Source organism: Hyaena hyaena, unplaced genomic scaffold, assembly GCF_003009895.1.
Source record: "Hyaena hyaena isolate Hyena2069 unplaced genomic scaffold, ASM300989v1 scaffold_373, whole genome shotgun sequence".
Lineage (NCBI taxonomy): Eukaryota > Metazoa > Chordata > Mammalia > Carnivora > Hyaenidae > Hyaena > Hyaena hyaena.
In genome coordinates this window covers 1,370,249-1,390,886 of record NW_024081005.1, presented here as the reverse complement: position 1 = coordinate 1,390,886, position 20,638 = coordinate 1,370,249, and the positions used below count along the sequence as shown (strand labels likewise).

The 20,638-nt window shown below is 38.6% G+C and overlaps 1 long non-coding RNA gene across 2 annotated transcripts; it reads right to left on the bottom strand.

Annotated features, from left to right (window-relative positions):
• Positions 1-12,231: 12,231 nt before the first annotated feature.
• Positions 12,232-20,625, bottom strand: LOC120244179. Of its 2 annotated transcripts, XR_005531488.1 has the most exons (3): positions 20,572-20,624; positions 15,640-15,778; positions 12,232-12,664 (listed from the first exon to the last, which is right to left on the bottom strand). It is a non-coding gene; the product is annotated as an uncharacterized LOC120244179 (long non-coding RNA). The 2 variants fall into 2 exon arrangements; XR_005531487.1 differs by lacking the exon at positions 15,640-15,778 and having other exon boundaries at positions 20,572-20,625.
• Between the last annotated feature and the right edge of the window lie 13 nt (positions 20,626-20,638).

Sequence of the window (20,638 nt, the reverse complement as noted above, 5' to 3'; positions counted from 1 at the left end):
CCCAATTCCTCCTAAGTTTTCAGCTTTTTTAATGGTGTCATTATAGAGCCAGGATTCAGGTTCAAATGTCCACTACCTTCCAAGTCATATTTACTTTCCATTTAAAGATCTCCCTTCCCTACAAGGTCCCTTCCTCTTTTTTGTTGTATGTCTTCAGTCTTTCACTGAATAGCTACTAAGTGTCAGGTACTAACTGTTCGACTTTGAGATATAATAACAAATAGAGACTAGCCTTGTCTTGGGACAGTTCATATCGAAAAGGACAGTACAGAAGGCAGAATTCTAGGATGGCCCCCAAGATCCCTAGTCTTGATGTGTTTTTGTTATTTAATTTTTCTCTCCTTGAGTATAGGTGAGCCCACCCTAATCAGGGTTAAGCCCAATTAAAAAAAAAAAAAAAAAGGATCTGGGGCCCAAGGAGGAGGAAAGCAGAGATAGTTGAAGCTACAGCAGAAGCTCTTCTGTTGATCTTGGAGGGGTAAATTACCATGTGGTCGAGAGGGCCCTCTAACAAGAACCTGAAAGTGTTTCTAGAAACTGAGAGTGATCTTTGGCCACCAGCTGGCAATATAATAGGAACCCCAGTCATAGAACTGCAAGGAAATGAATTCTGCCAAGGGAACTTGGAAACGGATCTTTTCTTTGTCAAGCCTGCAGATGAGGGTACAGCTGGCCAACACCTTGATTTCAGTCTGGTAAGATCCTGTGCAGAGGGTCCACATAAAGCATGCTGGCCTTCAGACTTACAGAAGCTGTGAGGTAATAAATGTGTGTTGTTTTAGACTGTGAGGTTTGTGGTAATTTGTTATGCAGCAGTAGAAAAAACAGTAGAAAACAAAGAGATAGATTCATTGTCAGACAGTCTGCCTGGTGCTGAGAGAGATGCATACGATGCTCTCAGAGCATAGATGGGGCATCTAACAAATGCTGATGGACTCAGGGAAGACATCCTGCCAGAGGTAGAACCTAGGATGATAACTTAGGGAAAGAGGGAGTTGGGGGAAATGCAAGTCATCAGGAAAGGGCATGATGCTGTGTGGGCGGAGGGAGCTAAATATGTACAAGTCCCAAAGTGATAGAGTTCATGGTGAATTTTAGAAACTAGAAGTGCTTCAATATGTCCCAAATTAGGAGGAAAATGGTAAAAGATGAGGATAGAGATGTAAGAAAGGGTAAGAAAACAAACAGCACTTGACCATTTACTGACTGCATACTATGCGGTGTGATCTCAGCCGAGGTGTTCACTATATACCCCTAGTGATATATCCATAGGTGCTGCTGAGTTGGTTGCTTGTTCCAGTCTCTGCTCTTCCTCCACTCTGCTGTGACTCACAAAGGATTGTTTCTTGCAAATCACCTTTCCCAGGTTTCTTTGCTGGGAAACTGATTCTGCCTAGGTTTGGCCAATAGATGTCACTGGAAGGAGATTGCAGGGCAGGAAGAGAGGAGACTTGAGAGCATTTCTCTTCTCTCTCTGCTTTGGGCACAGCTGTGACCCAGTGGCTGCACCTCCTCTTTAGCTCTAGTTTGCACACATCCTTATCAGAAGCTCTGCCCCCTGGGCTCTGGTAACACTCTCTTCCCTAGTCCTAGCCTTGGAAGTGGCCATTGCTTTCTGCAATTGCTTTATCCCTGGATGGCCTTGTCTTCCCGTTTGGTCTTTCAGCTCTTCAGTCTGTACTTTTAACTAGTTCCCTTATTAAATTCTTTTTTAAATTTATTTTTATATTTTTAATGTTTATTTTTATTTTTATTTATTTATTTTTACAAATGGTTTATTGTCAAATTAGTTTCCACATAACACTCAGTGCTCATCCCCACAAGTGTCCTCCTCCATGCCCATCCCTCCTCCCCCCCACATCCATCAGTCCTCAGTTTTTGTCAGCATTCAAGAGTCTCTCATGGTTTGCCTCTCTCCCTTTCCCCCACCATTTCCACCCTTCATCTCCCCCTTGTTCCTCCGTCAAGTTCCTCCTAATCCTCCTATACATGCAAACATATGATATTTGTCCTTCTCTGCCTGACTTATTTCGCTCAGCATAACACCCTCAAGGTCCATCCATGCTGCTACACATGGCCAGATTTCATTGTTTCTCATTGCCATGTAATATTCCATGGTATAGATAAACCACATCTTCTTCTTTTTTTTTTTTTTAATTTTTTTTAATGTTTTATTTATTTCTAGGAGAGAGAGAGAGACAGCGTGAGCAGGGGAGGGTCAGAAAGAGAGGGAGTCACAGACTGAAACAGGCTCCAGGCTCCGAGCTGGCAGTCAGCACAGGGCCCGACGCGGGGCTCGAACCCACGAACCGCGAGATCATGACCTAAGCGAAAGTCGGACGCTTAACCGACTAAGCCACCCAGGCGCCCCAAACCACATCTTCTTGATCCATTCATCTGTTGATGGACACTTAGGCTCTTTCCATGTTTTAGCTATTGTGGAGAGTGCTGCTATGAACTCCCTTACTAAATTCTATTAAATTACCTGACATGCATGTTACTTTCCTAATTGGATCCTCACTGAATCACCATGTTTTACAGACAAATAGACTGAAATTCAGAAAAGCCTGAGCAACTTGCTGAGTATCCCACAGTTAGGAAACTGTGGGGCTGGTATGTAGACCAAGTACAGTGACTCTATCAAGCTTCATCGACTCCCTGAACTTACATCACCATACATCGTACAAAGGAGTGAGCTCCTTTATATTTCACTATTCACTATTCACTACTCTGAATTGTTCTCCATCCCTCCTCTGTCTTCTGTCTCTAGTCTGTTCTCATAGTGCTGCCACATGAGTCCTCCTAAAGCTTATCTCTGGTCATGTGACATAGCTGGCAATTGCAAAGAGAACTAAGCACCAACTCTCCATTCTAGGCCCCAAGCTTCCCAAAATAGTTCTTAATCAATCTTTCTGGCTTCACTTTTGTTAAATATTTTGCTCTACTTGAAATCTACCCTTTACTTTCACTTCTACATCTTTGCTGATACTATTTCTGTTCTCTTTAGCTAGAATGCTATCTTTTCATCTTTTGAAATAATATCTTTCTCAGTTCAACCTACTGATATAATATTTGCCCTTCGAAGCTTATTTATTCATTAATTCAACAAATCTGGACAAGGTACATTCTGGGCCTTCAGGACAAAAAGAAGAAGAAAATTGTTCTGTTATCCTGCAGAGTAGAGATTGACAAAGTTTTTCTATAAAGGGCCAGAAGGCAAGTGTTTTAAATATTTAAATTTTGTGGGTCACATGGTCTCTGTTGTGGCTACTCAACTCTTTTATGGTAGCACAAAAGCAGCTATAGATGGTATATAATGAATGAATATAACTATTCCAATAAAACGTTATTTACAAAAACAGATGACAAGCTGGATTTAGCCCATGGGTTGTAGTTTACTCACCTCTCCTATAGAAACTCACATCAAACAAATGGAAAAGCTAGCAAGAAATGATAATGAATAAAAGATAGCAAAGAGAGGGGAGCCTGGGTGGCTCACTCAGTTAAGCTTCCGACTTCAGCTTAGGTCATGATTTCACAGTTTGCGAGTTCAAGCCCCATGTCAGGCTCTGTGCTGACAGTTCAGAGCCTGCAGCCTGCTTCAGATTCTGTGTCTCCGTCTCTCTCTGCTCCTCCCCTGCTCGGACTGTGTCTTTCTTTCTGAAAAATAAATGAACATTACATTATAGCACTATATGCTAACTAACTTGAATGTAAATTAAAAAACAAAAAAATTTTTAAAAAACATAGCAGAGATATGGAGAATAGAAGTAGTAGTGCCAGCATTGTTGTAAGAGGGGTCTCAAAAGACAAAGTTTTAAAGAATAAAGAAGAGGAGGATATATTTGAAGATATAATAGTTAAATTTCTTATAACTAATGAAAAATGAATGATTTCAGATCATAAAATGTCAAAGAGAAGAGATAAGGAAAAATCAGACCTAGACAGGTTATAGTGAAAGAGTACTAGAGATAAAGGAAAAGTTTAAAACTTCTAGGGAGAGAGAACATACAATCTACAAAGGAATAAGAATCATACTGATATTAGACTTCTCAACAGCATGCTGGCTGCAGGAAGACAAAGGAGCAATATATGTTAAGTACTGAAAAAAACTTGAACCTAGAATCTTGTATTCAACCAAATTGTCTTTCAAATACAAAGGCATAGGAAAAGAGATATTCAGACTCAAGTATACAGGTCCTCAGAAAATTTGCCACATGAAGACTCACACTGAAAACATTTTTTGAGGAAGTACAAAAATGAGAAAAAAAAATTGAAAATCCTCATGTGCTCTAAGAGATATCAGAAGTTTGTGGTAACCTTAAAAAAGAAAAAGCAACTAGAACCAAAGAAAATAGAAAGAGAAAATATATCCATTACAATGCAGAACTAAAATCTTTGATATTATTAATATAACACATACTTTGGGAGGATATGAAAGGGACAGGAGAGCATGCTAATATATATTCATTAGGGTAATAATATGGATGTGACAAGTTTAAGAAATGAATAGGAAGAAAATAAGTAAGGTTATGTTTGTATCAGTCTGGATACAGAAACCACACCTATAATTTATCAGGGAATATTTAATATAATAGTCATGAACTAATAAAAGGTGGTTAACTATTTAAAAAAATTTTTTTAATGTTTATTTATCTTTGAGAGAGAGAGAGAGAGACTGTACAAGCTGAAGAGAGGCAGAGAGAGAGGGAGACACAGAATCTGAAGGGTACAGGCTCTGAGCTGTCAGCACAGAGCCCAAAGTGGGGCTTGAACTCACAAATGGAAAGATCATGACCTGAGAAGAAGTCAGATGCTCAATGGATGGAGCCACCCAGGCACCCCCAAAAGGTGGTTACCTACTAAGAGAGGTAAAAGATAACTCTACAGAATAGCAAATAGAAGCAACACTATTAGCTCTAAGCTTGAGGGAGAATATCCAAGGGAAGAAGAAACTTGGATAGATGCCCCCCCCTCCAGCCTCAACTCTGCCCAGGTGAGGCTGAAATTCAGACCTCCTTGGAGAGGACAAGGCTATAGCCTAAAGAAAAGTTCAGTGGAGTACTGCAGCCCAGAGCTGGGGTGTAGCCTATATGCCAGGGATGGTCAACTGGAAGCCATTCATTTAGGGTGGTGGTGAAATTTGCCACATGGTCTTCACAAGAGACATGACAGGAACAGGAAGACCTAGGAAAGGAAGCCACCTTCTCTGCTATGTCTTGCAATGTCCCTCCAGTGCCCTCTGCTGTAAGGCATAACATTATACCTGCTAGCAAACAAGAATTGTTCACAAGGTCCAGCTCTGGGTGACTTTGGAAACAAGCAATACATTGATAATAGTCCTCTCCCAGTTTTTCCCCCTACTCAATGTTGTCATTATTCATCCATGTACTATGTGTATAGTTATTGAATATACTGCCTTGAGCACTCTTCGTAAGTATCTTTTCTTTCATTGTTTTTTTTGGGTACTTTACTTTTTTGTGGGTTGTAGAAGACTAATAATAATGAAAATGACTTAGCCCATAGAAATGGAAAGTAATTGTGTCAATGGAATGTAATTGATTATTTCCTGGTGATTAGACCATTTTGTATCTTTTTGTAAATTCATTCTAGCATTCCTTGTTTATATATGTGTGGTTATTTGAATTCTCCTTTGATCTAGTTGTAACATCTTACTGTCTTCCTCATTAATTAATGAGGTTAAATAAAACCTCTGATCCACTTTCATTTTATATTTGTATGAGAGTTTTGATATTAACTTTCAAAAAAAATGTATCTTAGACAAGTCAGTCCTAGGGTAGTCAAACTTATAGAGGTAGAATGTAGAATGGTGGTTGCCAAGGCCTGATGGGAGAAAAACATGGGGAGGTATGACTGAATGGGTACACAGTGTCAGTTAGAGAAGATAAAAAAGTTCTGGAGAAAGATAGTGGTGATGGTTAAACAACAATGTGTATGTAGTCAATACCCCTGAAGTGTACCCTTAAAAACGGTAAATTTTGGGGGCTCCTGGGTGGCTCAGTCGGTTAGGCATCCGACTTCGGCTCAGGTCATGATCTCGCGGCTCTGTGCTGACAGCTAGCTGAGAGCCTGGAGCCTGTTTCAGATTCTGTGCCTCCCTCTCTCTCTGATCTTCCCCTGCTCATGCTGTCTCTATCTCTCTCTCAAAAATTAATAAAATATTTAAAAAAACGGTAAATTTTGTTATACATATTTTACCACAGTTTTAAAAATAAAAATTTAAAAAATTATACTTTAGGGGCCCCTGGCTGGCTTAGTTGGTGAAGCATGAAACTCTTGATTTTGCGGTTGTGAGTTTGAGCCCCATGTTGGATGTAGAGATTACTTAAAAATAAAAAAAAAATCTTAAAAAAATTATACTTTCACACTACGTTAACTGCTTCTCAAGTTCAGTCACAATTTTACTGTTCTATTACCTAAAGATTAAAGACTAACTTGCACAGTTAACCTCCAAAAACTTGTACATGAAATAATAATGGAAGAAGAGGGGCACCTTGGTGGCTCAGTTGGGTAAGCATCTGACTCTTGACTTTGGCTCAGGTCATGATCTCTGTGAGTTTGAGCCCTGTGTCGGGCTCTGTGCTGACAGTGCAGAGCCTACTTGGGATTCTATCTCCCTCTCTCTCTGCCACTCTTCCTCTGCTGCTCTATCAAAATAAATAAAACTAAAAAATAAATAAAAAGGTATAGTAGAATGTAAGTCTCAAAGCGTGGATATATGGATGTTTGTTGTAAAGTTCTTTGAACTTTAAAAAAATGGTGGAAGAAAGAACATGGTTAATATCTACAAATAAACACATGTACACGATAAATGAGAAAATATGCAAAACTGCTACAGTCCTTGTTTTTGTAACTGGTCACGAGGCCATAGCTGATATTTACAATCCCCTTCTTTCACTACCTGTTCTGTATTTCCATTGCTCTCAGACAGAAGCTCAGCTGGTCAGTTTCTTAGTGGAGTGACCTAAACCTTCCTTCTTAAAGCATCTCAGTCCTCAATATTCCTGTCTCTTTTTGAATGTGTGTGTGTGTGTGTGTGTGTGTGTGTGTGTGTGTGTGTGTGTGTGTTATCAATGCTTACCATTGGGCATGCCCCTAAAAGATGCCCCAGGAAATGCACCGGGCTCTGGACATAGTCCTACTTGTGCTCATGGGTTAGTAGCAACCTAAGTTCCCTCTTGGTAACTGGGATCAGTCCAGCAGTAGAGAAACTCCTTTTACTGCCTATTGGTTTTGTGACATAAGAAGTCTAAGAGAGCCAGGTGGCAACCTTACCTTCCAATTGAGAGCATGCACTGTTGTGTCCCCTGCTGGAAGCATTCCTTCCTTTGGAACAAAGATCTTTAAAAGCAGCAAATCTCAGAGCTGCCTGGACGGGAAGCAAAAATTTTGTGAGTAAGTTAGGTGATATAATAGTGAGGGGAGCCACTGCCACCTACATCCCTTGATTCCTGAAGCCACATATTCTGGCTGTGGAGGAGACAGCACTATATAATGACCTCTGATTCAATGTATACACTGCAGTTTTCAGGACAGAACCCTGTCTTTGAAGATGTTGTCTCACATCTGGCATCATATCTGAGTTTTCAGTAAGCAATTCCACCATTAAGTTAAAGTAGCCACTTTATGTGGTAAGACCACTTAGTTCTATAGGCTTAAGTTCACTGCTGCATTTCTATTGGTATGAAATGGGTTTCTTGATCAGACGCAGGGCTGTGCAGAATACCATAACAGTGAATAAAACATTCTGTGAGTCTATTGATGGAAGTCCTGGCAGAATTATGGGTAGAGAAGGCATCTATATGTGTCTATTATAGTGAGGGAGAATTCCTGCTCTCTCAACAATGGAAGGTTTCCAATGTGATCAACTTATTACAGGTGGCTGGGCAATGGTGCCTTATCAGGAGGCCAGTGCTGGTCTCTGCTGTTGGCAGATAAGGCACTCAGTAATAGCATTAGCCAGGTCAGCCTTGATAATGAGAAGTCCATGTAGCAGAGTCTATGGCTAGCTTCCATCCCTGCCATAGTCATTTTGTTCATGGGCCCATTGAACAAGCACTGGGTGTCTGGGGAAAGAGGTTGTCTGACATCTGCAGAGCATGCCAGATTATTAAGAGCCTTCTCTGTAGTGAGTCTCTTTTGGTGATCATTCACACAGACAAAAACATATTTGCAGTCTGTGTTCTTTCCAAGACCACCACCAACATTCTTCTTCTCTGTACTTTTTTGTCACCAATCTTTCAATCTGTGTACTTCCCTAACCATCCAATCAAATTGTTAGCAACCACACGAGTAAGTATAGGTACATAATTTGTCTTCTCACATCAGACAAGGTAGATATATTAATTTTCTCATTTCTAAGCCACAAATGAGGTGGCTTAGAACAACAAAAGTTTATGGTCTCATAGTTCTGGATGCTAAAAGTCTGAAATCTGAGTGTTAGTAGGGCCATGCTCTCTTTGAAGGTTCTAGGGGTAGATTATTTCTCTCCTCTTCCTAGCTTCTGATGGCTGCTGGGAATTCTTGGTGTTCCTTGACTTACAAACGTATCACCCCAATCTCTGCCTCTGTGGTCCACGTGGCATTTTTCCTGTGTATTCATGTCCATATTTCCCTCTTCTTATAAGGATACCATTTACTGGTTTAGGGTCTACCTTAGTCCAATATGAGCTCATCTTAACTTGATTACATCTGCAATGATGCTATTTCCAAAAAAGATCACATTCACAGGTTCTGGGTGGACATGTACTTAGGGGTAGGACACTATTGAGTTTAGTGCAGTAGACAATCCTATTGAGAGGATTTTCCTTTCCCACTGCCCATTAGGGTGATTTCTGAGTAGAGTTTTGTCTAAGCATATTGCAATGAAGTTAAGATTTAATTATAAAAAGATAGATACAATTTCACATATTTGAAAATTAAGTTACATATTTCTAAATAACCTTTATATTAAAAAGGAAAGTGCAGAGTAATTTAGTACTTAGAAATAAATGACAATGAAGGGCGCCTGGATGGCTCAGTTGGTTAAGCATCTGACTTCGGTTCAGGTCATGATCCCATGATTCATGAATTCGAGCCCTGCATCAGGCTCTGTGCTGACAGCTCAGAGCCTGGAGTCTGCTTGGGATTCTGTCTCCATCTCTCCCTCTCTGCCCCTCCCATGCTCGTGCTGTGTCTCTCTCCCTTTCTATCTCTCTCAAAAATAAATAAACATTAAAATTTTTTTTTAATGATAATGAAAATACTACATGTAAGCACTTTTGGATCACAGCTAAAGCAGTTCTCTTTCTTTCTTTCTTTCTTTCTTTCTTTCTTTCTTTCTTTCTTTCTTTCTTTCTTTCTAATGTTTATTTATTTTTGAGACAGAGACAGAACATGAGCAGGGAAGGAGCAGAGAGGGAGACACAGAATCTGAAGCAGACTCCAGTCTCTGAGCTGTCAGCACAGAGGGATTCGAACCCACGCACCGTGAGATAGTGACCTGAGCCAAAGTTGGACGCTTAACCGACTGAGCTACTCAGGTGCCCCAAGCAGTTGTTAGAGAAATAAATTATAATTTACATATATGTATTAAGAAACAGAATAGTTTTAAAACAAAGCAGCCAAGCATTTAATTATGGTATTTGAAAAAATAGTAATATCCAAAGAAACAAGAAGGAAGCAAATAATAAAAATAAATAATAAATAAATAAAAGCAATAATATTTTTTAAAAGATAGAAAATAGTAATGAAATATTGGATGAGATGCAATCCCTGGCAAGACTGAGAGAGAGAGAGAGAGAATACAAATAAATAACACTATGAACAGGGGGGAATTAACCACAGTCTCAACAGAAAATAAAACTTAATAAAAGAATATTATGAATAAGTATATATACATACATTTTTAAAGCTTTCATTTATTTATTTTTGAGATTGAGAGAGAGAGAGAGAGAGAGAGAGAGTTAGTGAGGGAGGGGCAGAGAAAGAGGGAGAGAGAGAATCCCAAGCAGTCTCTACTGCCAGCACAGAGCCTGACCCAGGGTTCGAACCCATGAACTATGAGATCATGATCCAAGCCAAATTCAAGAACCAGACGCTTAACCAACTGAGCTACCCAAGCACTCCTATAGGTAAATACATTTTAAAACCTAAATGAAGGACTTAGTTAAGCGTCCAACTTCGGCTCAGGTCATGATCTCATGTTTCATGAGTTCCAGACCCACACATGGCTCTCTGCTGTTAGCACAGAGCCCACTTCAGATCCTATGTCTCCCTCTCTCTCTACCTCTCCCACTGGTTCTCCCTCCCATGAATAAATGAACTTAAAATAAAATAAATTTAAATTAAATGAAATAAAACCCAAGATACACAGAACTGCGAAAATAATGCGAGAAGAATGAGGGAACTGGAAAAGATCAATAAGGATTAAACAAAACATAATGAAATCCAAGGTCTGCATGGTTATACAGATAATTTCTACCCAAGTTTGTTATTTTTTTTGAGTACTAACTTTTTTTTTTTTTTTTTTTAACCAACATGGGGCTTGAATTCATGAACCTGAAATCAAGAGTTGCATGCTCTCCCAAATGAACCAGGCAGGTGTTCAGATTTCTACCCAAGTTTTAAAGTATAATTAATATGTAGTAAATATTACTTAGCAGTGAACATGAAAATAAATGGAGAAATCTTAATTATATTTCTTTGAGATCAGGGAAAGGAAAACAGTGTCTAATATTACTGATGATATTGCTGTCTTGATCAATGGTATTAGGAAAGAAAAAAAAAGCTGATGGGATATAAGAGAAGAGGTAGATCTGTAATATTTTTCCAGATAATATAATCATCTATAAAGAACAACCAACAGAATGAAATCATCAACTCATCAGCATAAGAGTTGAACAACGTTTCTGATACCAACACAACATATACAAATTAGTTTCATTTCTCTACATCAAAGACAATAAATTAGAAAAAAATAAGAAAAGATACCATTTAATTTGCATCAATATACTTATGGAGAAAAATATCAAACTGTAATAAAGGAGCTAGGACCAGAGGATGATCTGAACAAGTGAGAAGATATTCCGTGCATTTGGGTGGGATAACTTATCATTTTTTTTTTCATTTTTTGAGAGAGCATGAGTGGGGGAGGGGCAGAGAGTGATGGGGACAGAGGATCTGAAGTGGGCTCTGGGCTGACAACAGTGTCTGACGTGGGGCTCTAATTCACAAACTGTGAGATCATGCCTGAGCCAACACCAAGAGTCAGACACTTAACTGACTGAGCCACTCAGGTGCTTCTGGGATAACTTATTATAAAGATATTAACTTTCCCAAATTAGTCTATAAATTCAGTGCAGACTCCATCAAAATTTTGGTTAAAAATGTACAGGAACTTGATAAACTTACTCATAGAGAAGAGTAAAGGTCCATAAATAGCTAAGTCAACCTTGGAAAAGTAGAATAAAAAGTAGGTCTTGCTTTATCAGATATTAGGGCATATTACAAAGATGCAATAATAAGTACTGGATGTTGTTAACAAAACGATAAGAAACTAGGTTGCCATGTGGAAACAATAAAACTCGATCTCTTCCTAATATCATGTACAAAGGTAAACTAAAGATTATTTAAGAGCATAAATATGAAAGATAAAAATATGTATTAAGAGAAGAAACTGTAGCATTTTTTTCAGCAAGGAACTTGGAAGGTGAGAGAGCTAAACATAGACAGTGACGGTGGGTATAGAAGGGTCACATGGAAGATATTTGGGAGGTTGCCATTGACAGACTCCTATCTGACTCTCCCTTATACTGCTGTCTCAGAGTTTGGAGGACATAGCTGAGGTAGGTATAAATATATAAATATATACACATATACATTGTTTTATATTACGTAGTTATGTGCGGTAATTTTGTAGCAGAGTGTCATAAAGGGAATAGAGTTTGGAGTCAGAAGACCAGAGTTTAAGTCATGGCTCTTTCATTGACTAAGTGTGACCATGAGCCTTGGTATTCTCAGGTCCATAAAGTAGATGGTCAAAAAAAGATAAAACCTGTTATCTACTAAACATAGGGCTCAATCTACGATTACCCTGTTTTCCATGTGGACATCTTCCTTCCTATTATAGTTGATCTTTGGTATATGTCTGTATCTGGGAGTATTCTTTCATTCACACATTATAGATAGCTCAGTTCAAACAGAATTAAACAAAACAACAAAACAGAAAGAGGAGGGGGAATTATTAACTCTTGTAGATTTAAAATCCATAAGTAGATGTCACTTCTAGCATGGCTGAATTCAGATGCTTGGAATAGGTTTTAGGAAGCTATCTTGCTTCATCTCCTGCTTGGTTCTGTTCATTGGGTCAGATGTGCCCCATCTCCTGTTCTCTGGAGTTTCATTATGTCTTCACAGGCCCAAGATGGAAATAACTTCTTTTGCTATAAACTCTCCCAAAGGTTCTGGGCTATATGTTGTTTGGGTTAACTTGATTCCTTCTTTCTTCTTGCACCAATCACTGTAGCCAGACTGGTGGTACTTATGTTGATCAGTGTAAGCCAATGTCATGTGATCCTTCCTGGAATTCGGAGTGGGTTCAGGTGCACTCAAATGATGAGTACTAAAAGTGGGGTGGGACAGTTTCCCAAGGAAACACAGGGCTCTGAAATAAAAAAGGAGAGGAAGAGGAAGTTTGTGGTAGAGGAAAATAATAGATATTTATTATATCTTTTCCTTTTCCTTTCCCTTTATTGTTTATTTTGACAAGAAAACATATATAAAAACATTGCAGAAAACAGAGGCCATTGCAGAGACCTGGTGATTAGCCCCTGGGGAGGACACTGACTTGAATTCAAGGATGGCTGGGTATATGAAAGACAGGGTTGTGTAGGAAGAGTAAATGGAAATTGGTAAAGCCTCTTCCTCACCTCCTCATCATATAGGGAGCTTTTTTAAAAAATGACTTTATTCAGATATAGTTCATACCATAAAATTCACTCATTTACAATGCACAATTCAATAGTTTTTTGTAATTCACAGAGTTGTGTGACCATCATCACCATGAACTTTACTTTATTATTTTTTAAGTTCATTTCTTTATTTTGAGAGAGTGTGAGTGGGATAGGGACAGAGAGAGGGAGAGAGAGAATCCCAAGCAGGCTCTGTGCTGTCAGTGCAGAGTCTGACATGGGGTTCAAGCTCATGAACCATGAGATCATAAATTAAGCCAAAACCCAGAGTCCCATGCTTAACCAACTGAGCTACCCAGGTACCCCAGAAAACTCTGTATCCTTTAGCTATCATCTCATCTCCCTTAATTCCCCCATCCCCACCAGCCTTAGGCAAACACTAACTATTTTTTGTCTCTACAGATTTTTGTATTCTGGACATTTAATATAAATAAAATTATATAATATGTGATCTTTTGTGACTGGCATTTTTCATTTAGCATAATGTTTTTAAGGTTCACCTATGTTGTTGCATGTATTAGTACTTAATTTCTTTTTTTATGGTTGAATAGTATTCCACTGTATGGATATTTCACTTTTTTGTTTATCCCATTCACTCATTGATGGATGTTTTGGTTATTTCTAGCTTTGGGTACCATTTTTAGGTGGACATATATTTTTGTTTTTCTTGAGTATATATTTAAGGGTGGAATTTCTGGGTCAAATAAAACACTGTTTAACTTTTTGAGGAACTGCCAGACTGTTTTCCTAAGCAGCTATATCACTTTCACCAAAGTTCCAATTTCTCTACATCTTAGCCTGATCTTTTTATTATCTGTCTTTTAAAATATTACAGTCATACTAGTAGGTGTTAGGTGGTATCTCATGGTTTTGACTTGTATTTCCCTAATGGCTAATGATGTTGAGTATCTTTTCATAAACTTGGTGGCCATTTGTACATCTTTATTGGAAGAAAATTTATTCAAATATATATAATATATAAGCAATTTCCTCCATTCTGTGGTTATCTTTTCAGTTTCTTGATAGTGTCCTTTGAAGCACAAATTTAAAATTTTTGAAGTCCAATTTATCTAATTTTTCCATATGTCACTTCAGTTTAAAAAATTTTTTTAACCAACTTGACAATAAACTATTTGTAAAAAAAAAAAAAGACAACAATTAAGACAATAAATGGAAAATAGTGTCTGGTAAAAAAATTTTTTTTTAATGTTTTTATTTATTTCTGAGAAAGAGAGAGAGAGAGCAAGCGAGCTGGGGAGGGTCAGAGGGAGAGGGAGACACAGAATCCGAAACAGGCTCCAGGCTCTTAGCTAGCTGTCAGCACAGAGCACAACATGGGGCTTGAACCCACAAACTGTGGGATCATGATCTGAGCTGAAGTTGGACGCCCAACCAACTGAGCCACCTAGGCGCTCCTGTCACTTGATTTTTAATATGCCACCCTTGCTGCTTTTTTTAATAATATATTTTTTTTATTTGAGTATAGTTGACTTCAGGTGTACAACTTATTTTTAATTTTTATTTATTTGCCATACTTGTGGCTTTTAAACCTGGTACTTGGTAAGAAAGTTTATCTCAAGCTTACCTCTGTTTCTTTTACACATAAGATCTCGCAGGTACTTCAGGTGAGTCCTAAGAATGTTTAAAAAAAAAATGACTCACAAGCATGGGACATCAGAGCCTGAATCAGGTGAGAAGGACATCTACTCACGGGTGGCCAAATGTGAAAGGTTAGAACCCATAGAAGTTAGGAGAATATCCATGCATGCAGATGGTTCAGAATTGGGTGCTGGAGCCTAAAAAAGGAAGGAAGGCACCCACACATGGGAGCAACCTGGTGTAGGGAGTAAGAACCTGAATGGGCAATGAAGGGTATTTATGCCAGGGGCAGCTAAGTGCACCTGAGAGCCCAAATGCATGAGAGGGATTTCACATTGAGGGTAGAGTAGCCTGGAATAGAGTATTGGTAAACAAATGAGATGAGGAGGGTATCTGCATAGGGGAGAGGATAGTGGAGCATTGTAATGGGAGATTGATTATATTCAGGAATACTGATAAAATGTTAAGGATAATAAGGGCCAGGTTTATTACGATTAGGGAATGGATTAAAAGTATAGAAAGGTAGAGAGGCACCTGGGTGGCTCAGTTGGTTAAGCATCTGACTCTTGATTTTGGCTTAGGTCATGACCCCAGGGTCATGGGGTCAAGCCCCATGTTGGGCTCTATGTTGAGTATAGAGCCTGCTTGAGATTCTCTCTCGCCCTCTGCCTCCTCCTTTGCTCATGTGCATGCTCTCTCTCTCTTTTTAAAAAAAAAAAAAAAAACTAGCACAAAATTTGTGGTGAATCAGAATTGGAGGTATTGAGATAAACTCATGGTTTTTAATATAGAAAGATCAGTATATAAATATACATATATTCAAATATATGTATTCACATATACATGTACATATATACATATGTGCACACATGTATTGATTAGAAATGTCTCCTGAAAGAACTTGGGAGTAGTGACATCTCAATAGCAATTAGTAAAACCAGTCCCCAGATCTTGGTCTTGGTCTCTAAATACCATTCTGAGAGCAGGTGAAGTAGCTTGCATAAGGCTGAAGGTGGGCATTGACTATTGGGAGGCTGTTCATTTCAGGAAGGCAGAGTGGGCTACTTACATTGGGGGCACACAGGCCTGTAGTGTCTTGGGGACCAAGCTTTGGATCCACAGCAAGAGTGAGTTGGATCTCAGCTCTGGATTTATCAGCTAAGTGATGTATTGACCACAGGTTCTTTAATATTCCTGAGCCTCAGCTCCTCATTTGTAAATAGGACAATAAAAAATAGAAGGGGAAAAAGTAAGTCAAATGCCTGGCACATTGCCAGCACACAGTATTCTTACTGGGAACACCAGGGAAGGCATATTGTAGTAGTGAAAATAAATAATGAAATCAACAAAAACAAAAAGATTTTGAAAACTTTCCAAAATCTTCATCTAAGCTCAGAAGACCAGGAACTTGGTGGAGTTCCAGGGGCTTTTCAGTCCCATATACCAGCTATGAAATTAATATGTAATGCTTTTGTGTTAATTAAGCCTTTAATAAAATTTGTGATAGGAGATCTGGCCCACGTGCTGGATAGTCTGAAGAGTGGGGTGCCAGATGGGGCGGGATGAGAGGAATTGTGCCAATGTGATTTTATTCCAAAGAACTAATGAACTGGGGAAATTCCTATGGAAATGGGCTGCCACTGGGATCTCCCTGCTGCTCAAATCAGAGTCTTCTCGGTTTCCTTCCTCCCACAATAGCCAATTCACCAAGCCTTTCTTCTCAGTTTCACCACAGTTTTTCTGCTTCTCTTCACCACCACTCTGGTTCCAGCCTTCCATTCTGACTTGATTACTTTGTGAAAAACTTTCTAACTGGTCTTCCTGCCCCTAGTTATTACATCTCCAAACCATGCTCTGTCCTGCCCTATGGAAAGTTCCATTTTTCCAAGGATTAATCTGATTATATCATGCCCACACTGCAACTCTTCAAATCCTATTTCTTCCATGATAAAGCTTGCCTTCCTTAGATGGCATTCAAGCACCTTCTGCTATACAACCAGCTACAACCAACAGAAGCCATTCACTCTCTATCCTTTGCAATCATATTTTACATTTCTGCCTAAACTTTTTAAAAAATTTTTTGATGTTTTTATTTATTTTTGAGACAGAGAAAGCATGAGCCAGGGAGTTGCAGAAAGAGAAGGAGACAGGATCTGAAGGGGACTCCATGCTGACAGCAGACAGCCTGATGTGGGGCTTGAACTCACAAACTGCGAGATCATGATCTGAGCCAAAGTCAGATGCTTAGCTGACTGAGCCACCCAGGCACCCCTCTGCCTAAACTTTTCACCTAAGCCTTCCTTCCTTTTCCTTTTGCAATGATTGTTTCTTTTTATATCCTGTCACTAAATGTTTTAAGTCACAGTTTAAAATGCCCATAGCAAAATAAAGAGTGTGGCTCAGTCTCCTGTCCATCACAATTTCCTTCTCCTTGCAGGCTACAGTTTTCACTCTTGTTGATTATCTTCATATCTTCCTCCATATTTCTACGTAAAATGCTTAAGTTGCTACTCAATTAAAAAATTTTCCAACAAACAAAAGTCTAAGACCAGACAGCTTCACAGGCCAATTCTACCAAACATTTAAAGAACAGCTAATAGTTATTCTCAAACTATTCTAAAAAATAGAAAGGGAGGAAAACTTGCAAATTCATTCTACAAAGCCAGCTTTTCCTGATAGCAAAACCAGATAAAGATACCACAAAAAAGGCCAATATCGCTGATGAACATAGATGCAAAAATCATCAACAAAATATTAGCACATGGAATCCAATAATACGTTAAAAAAAATCATTCACCACAATCAAGAATTTATTTCCAGGTTGCAAATGTGGTTCAATATTCACAAATCAACATGATATATCACATCCATAAAAGAAAGGATTAAAACCATATGATCATTTCAATATATACAGAAAAAGCATTTGACAAAGTACAACATGCATTCATGTGAAATAGGTTTAGAGGGAGCATATCTCAACATAATAAAGGCCTTACATGAAGAACCCACAGCTGACATCAGACTCAATGGGGAAAAACTGAGAGCTTTCTCCCTAAGGTCAGGAAGAAGACAAGATGTCTATGCTCACCACTTTTATTCAACACTGTACTGGAAGTCCTAGCCACAGCATTCAGACCATGAAAAGAAAAAAAGGCATCCAAATTGGTAAGGAAGAAGTAAAACTTTCACTATTTGCCAATGACGTGATACTATATATAGAAAACCAAAAAACCACTAGAATTGATACATGAATTTAGTAAAGTCACAGGATACAAATCAATGTACAGAAACCTGTTGCATTTCTATACACTAATCATAAAGCAGCAGAAAGAGAAATGAAGAAAATAATTCCGTTTACAACTGCACCAAAAATAGACAAGTACATAGGAATAAACTTAACCAAAGAGGTGAAAGACTTGTACTCTGAAAATTATAAAACATTGATGAGAGAAAGTGAAGACAACACAAAGAAAGACATTTTATGCTCATGGATTGAGAGAACAAATATTGTTAAACTGTCTATACTATCCAAAGCAGTCTACAGATTCAATGCAATCCCCATCAAAATACAGTAACTGGATTTGTTCCACAGAACTGGAACAAACAGTCCTAAAATTTATATGGAACCACAAAAGACCTTGAATAGCCAAAGCAATCTTGAAAAAGAAAAACAAAACTGGAGGTATCACAGTTCCAGACTACAAGTTATATTACAAAGCTATAGGAATCAAAACATTACACAGCACTGGTGCCAAAATAGACACATAGGTCAATAGAACAAAATAGAAAAACCAGAAATAAACTCACAATGATATGGTCAATTAGTCTTAGACAAAGTTAGAAAGAATATCCAAAGGGAAAAAATAGTCCCTTCAAACAGTGTTGGAAAAACTGGTCAGTTACATGCAAAAGAATGAAATTGGACCACTTTCCTATACTATACACAAAAATAGACTCAACATGGATTAAAGACTTAAATGTGGGGGTGCCTGGATGGCTCAGTTGATTGAGTGTCTGACTCTTGGTTTCATCTCAGGTCATGATCTCGTGGTTTGTGAGTTCGAGCCCCACATCAGGCTTCAGGCTGACAGTGGGGAGCCTGCTTGGGATTTTCTCTCTCCTTCTCTTTCTGACCCTCCCCTGCTCACTCTCTCTGTTTCTCTCTCAAAATAAATAAATAATAACTTTAAAAAAAAGACCTAAATGTGAGACTTGATACCATAAAAATCCTAGAAGACCACATAGGCAGTAATGTCTCTGACACTGGCTATAGCATCCTTTTTCTAGGTATGTATCCTGATGCAAAAGAAATAAAAGAAAACTTAAACTACTGGGACTTGATCAAAATAAATTTCTGCACAGCCAGAGAAACAATGAACAAAATTAAAGACAACCTACTGAGTGGTAGATAATATTTGCAAATGACATAACCAATACAGTGTTAGTATTCAAAAATCTAAATAATTTACATGACTCAACACCCCCAAAATGAATAATTACAATTAAAAAATGGGCAGAAGACATGAACAGACATTTCTTCAAAGAAGACATCCAGATGGCCAACAGACACATGAAAAGATGCTCATCATTACTTGTCATCAGGGAAATGCAAAACAAAACTACAATGAGATACCATCTCACACCTGTCAGAATGGCTAAAATAGAAAACACAAGAGAGGTGCCTGGGTAGCTTAGTTGGTTAGGCATCCAACTCTTGATTTTGGCTCAGGTCATGATATTGTCATGAGATCAAGCCCCACATGGGGTTCTGTGCTGGGCATGAGGCCTGCTTAAGACTCTCTCTCCCTCTCTCTGTGCCTCATCCCTATTTGCACTCTCTCCCTCTCTTTCCAGTATTAAAAAAAACCCCAAAACACAAGAAACAACAAATGTTGGTGAGGATGTGGAAAAAAAAAAAAAAAAGAACCCTCAGACATTGTTGGTGGGAATGCAAACTGGTGCAGCCACTGTGGAAAATAGAACGGCAAGTTCCTCAAAAAATTAAAAATAGAACTACCCTACTATCTAGAAATTGCACTACTGGATATTTACCCCCAAAATATGAAAACACTAATTCAAAGGGATACATGCACCTCTACGTTTATTGCAGCATTATTTACAATGGCCAAATTATGGAAGCAGCCCAAATGTCCCTCAATAGATGAATGGATAAAGAAAAGTTGATGTGAGGGGCGCCTGGGTGGCTTAGTTGGTTAAGCGTCCAACTTTCACTTGGGTCATGATCTCACGGTTCGTGGGTTCGAGCCCCGCATCGGGCTCTGTGCTGACTGCCAGTTCAGAGCCTGGAGCCTGTTTCAGTCTGTGACTCCCTCTCTCTCTGACCCTCCCCTGCTCAAGCTGTCTCTCTCTCTCTCTCTCCTAAAAATAAATAAAACATTTAAAAAAAATAAAAAGAAAAGTTGGTGTGTGTGTGTGTGTGTATACACATATATAATTATTGAGCCATAAAAATAATGAAATCTTGCCATTTGCAACAATGTGGATAGAGCTACAAAGTATATGCTAAGTGAAATAAGTCAGTCAGAGAAAGATAAATACCATGATTTCCCTCATATGTGGAATTTAGAGAGAGAGACAAACCAAGAAATAGAATCTTAAGTATAGAGAACAAATGGATTGTTTCCAGAGGAGAGGTGAGTAAGGAGATGGGTGATTGGTAACTTATCAAGATGAACACTATATAATATACAGAATTGTTGAATCACTATCTTGTACACCTGGAACTAATATAACACTGTGTGTTAACCATACTGGAATTAAAATAAAAAACTTAATTAAAAATTTAGGTATCTATGGGCTTTCTATTACTGAAAATTTCACACTTTTATTACACACACCCACATTCACATCTTTCCTGTCCACACATCCTGCCAGATGCCAAAGATGCTTTTCCCCTTAGAGAAGTACCCTCAAAGTTTGCCCATGATTATCTTCCTGAGACCTTTCTTCACTTCCCATGATGAAGGTCTTATTTGTTTACCTGTCTTCCCCTTGTGATAGACGTCTGGTCTTGTCTACTGGATTCCATGTCTTCCTTTTTTCTGATG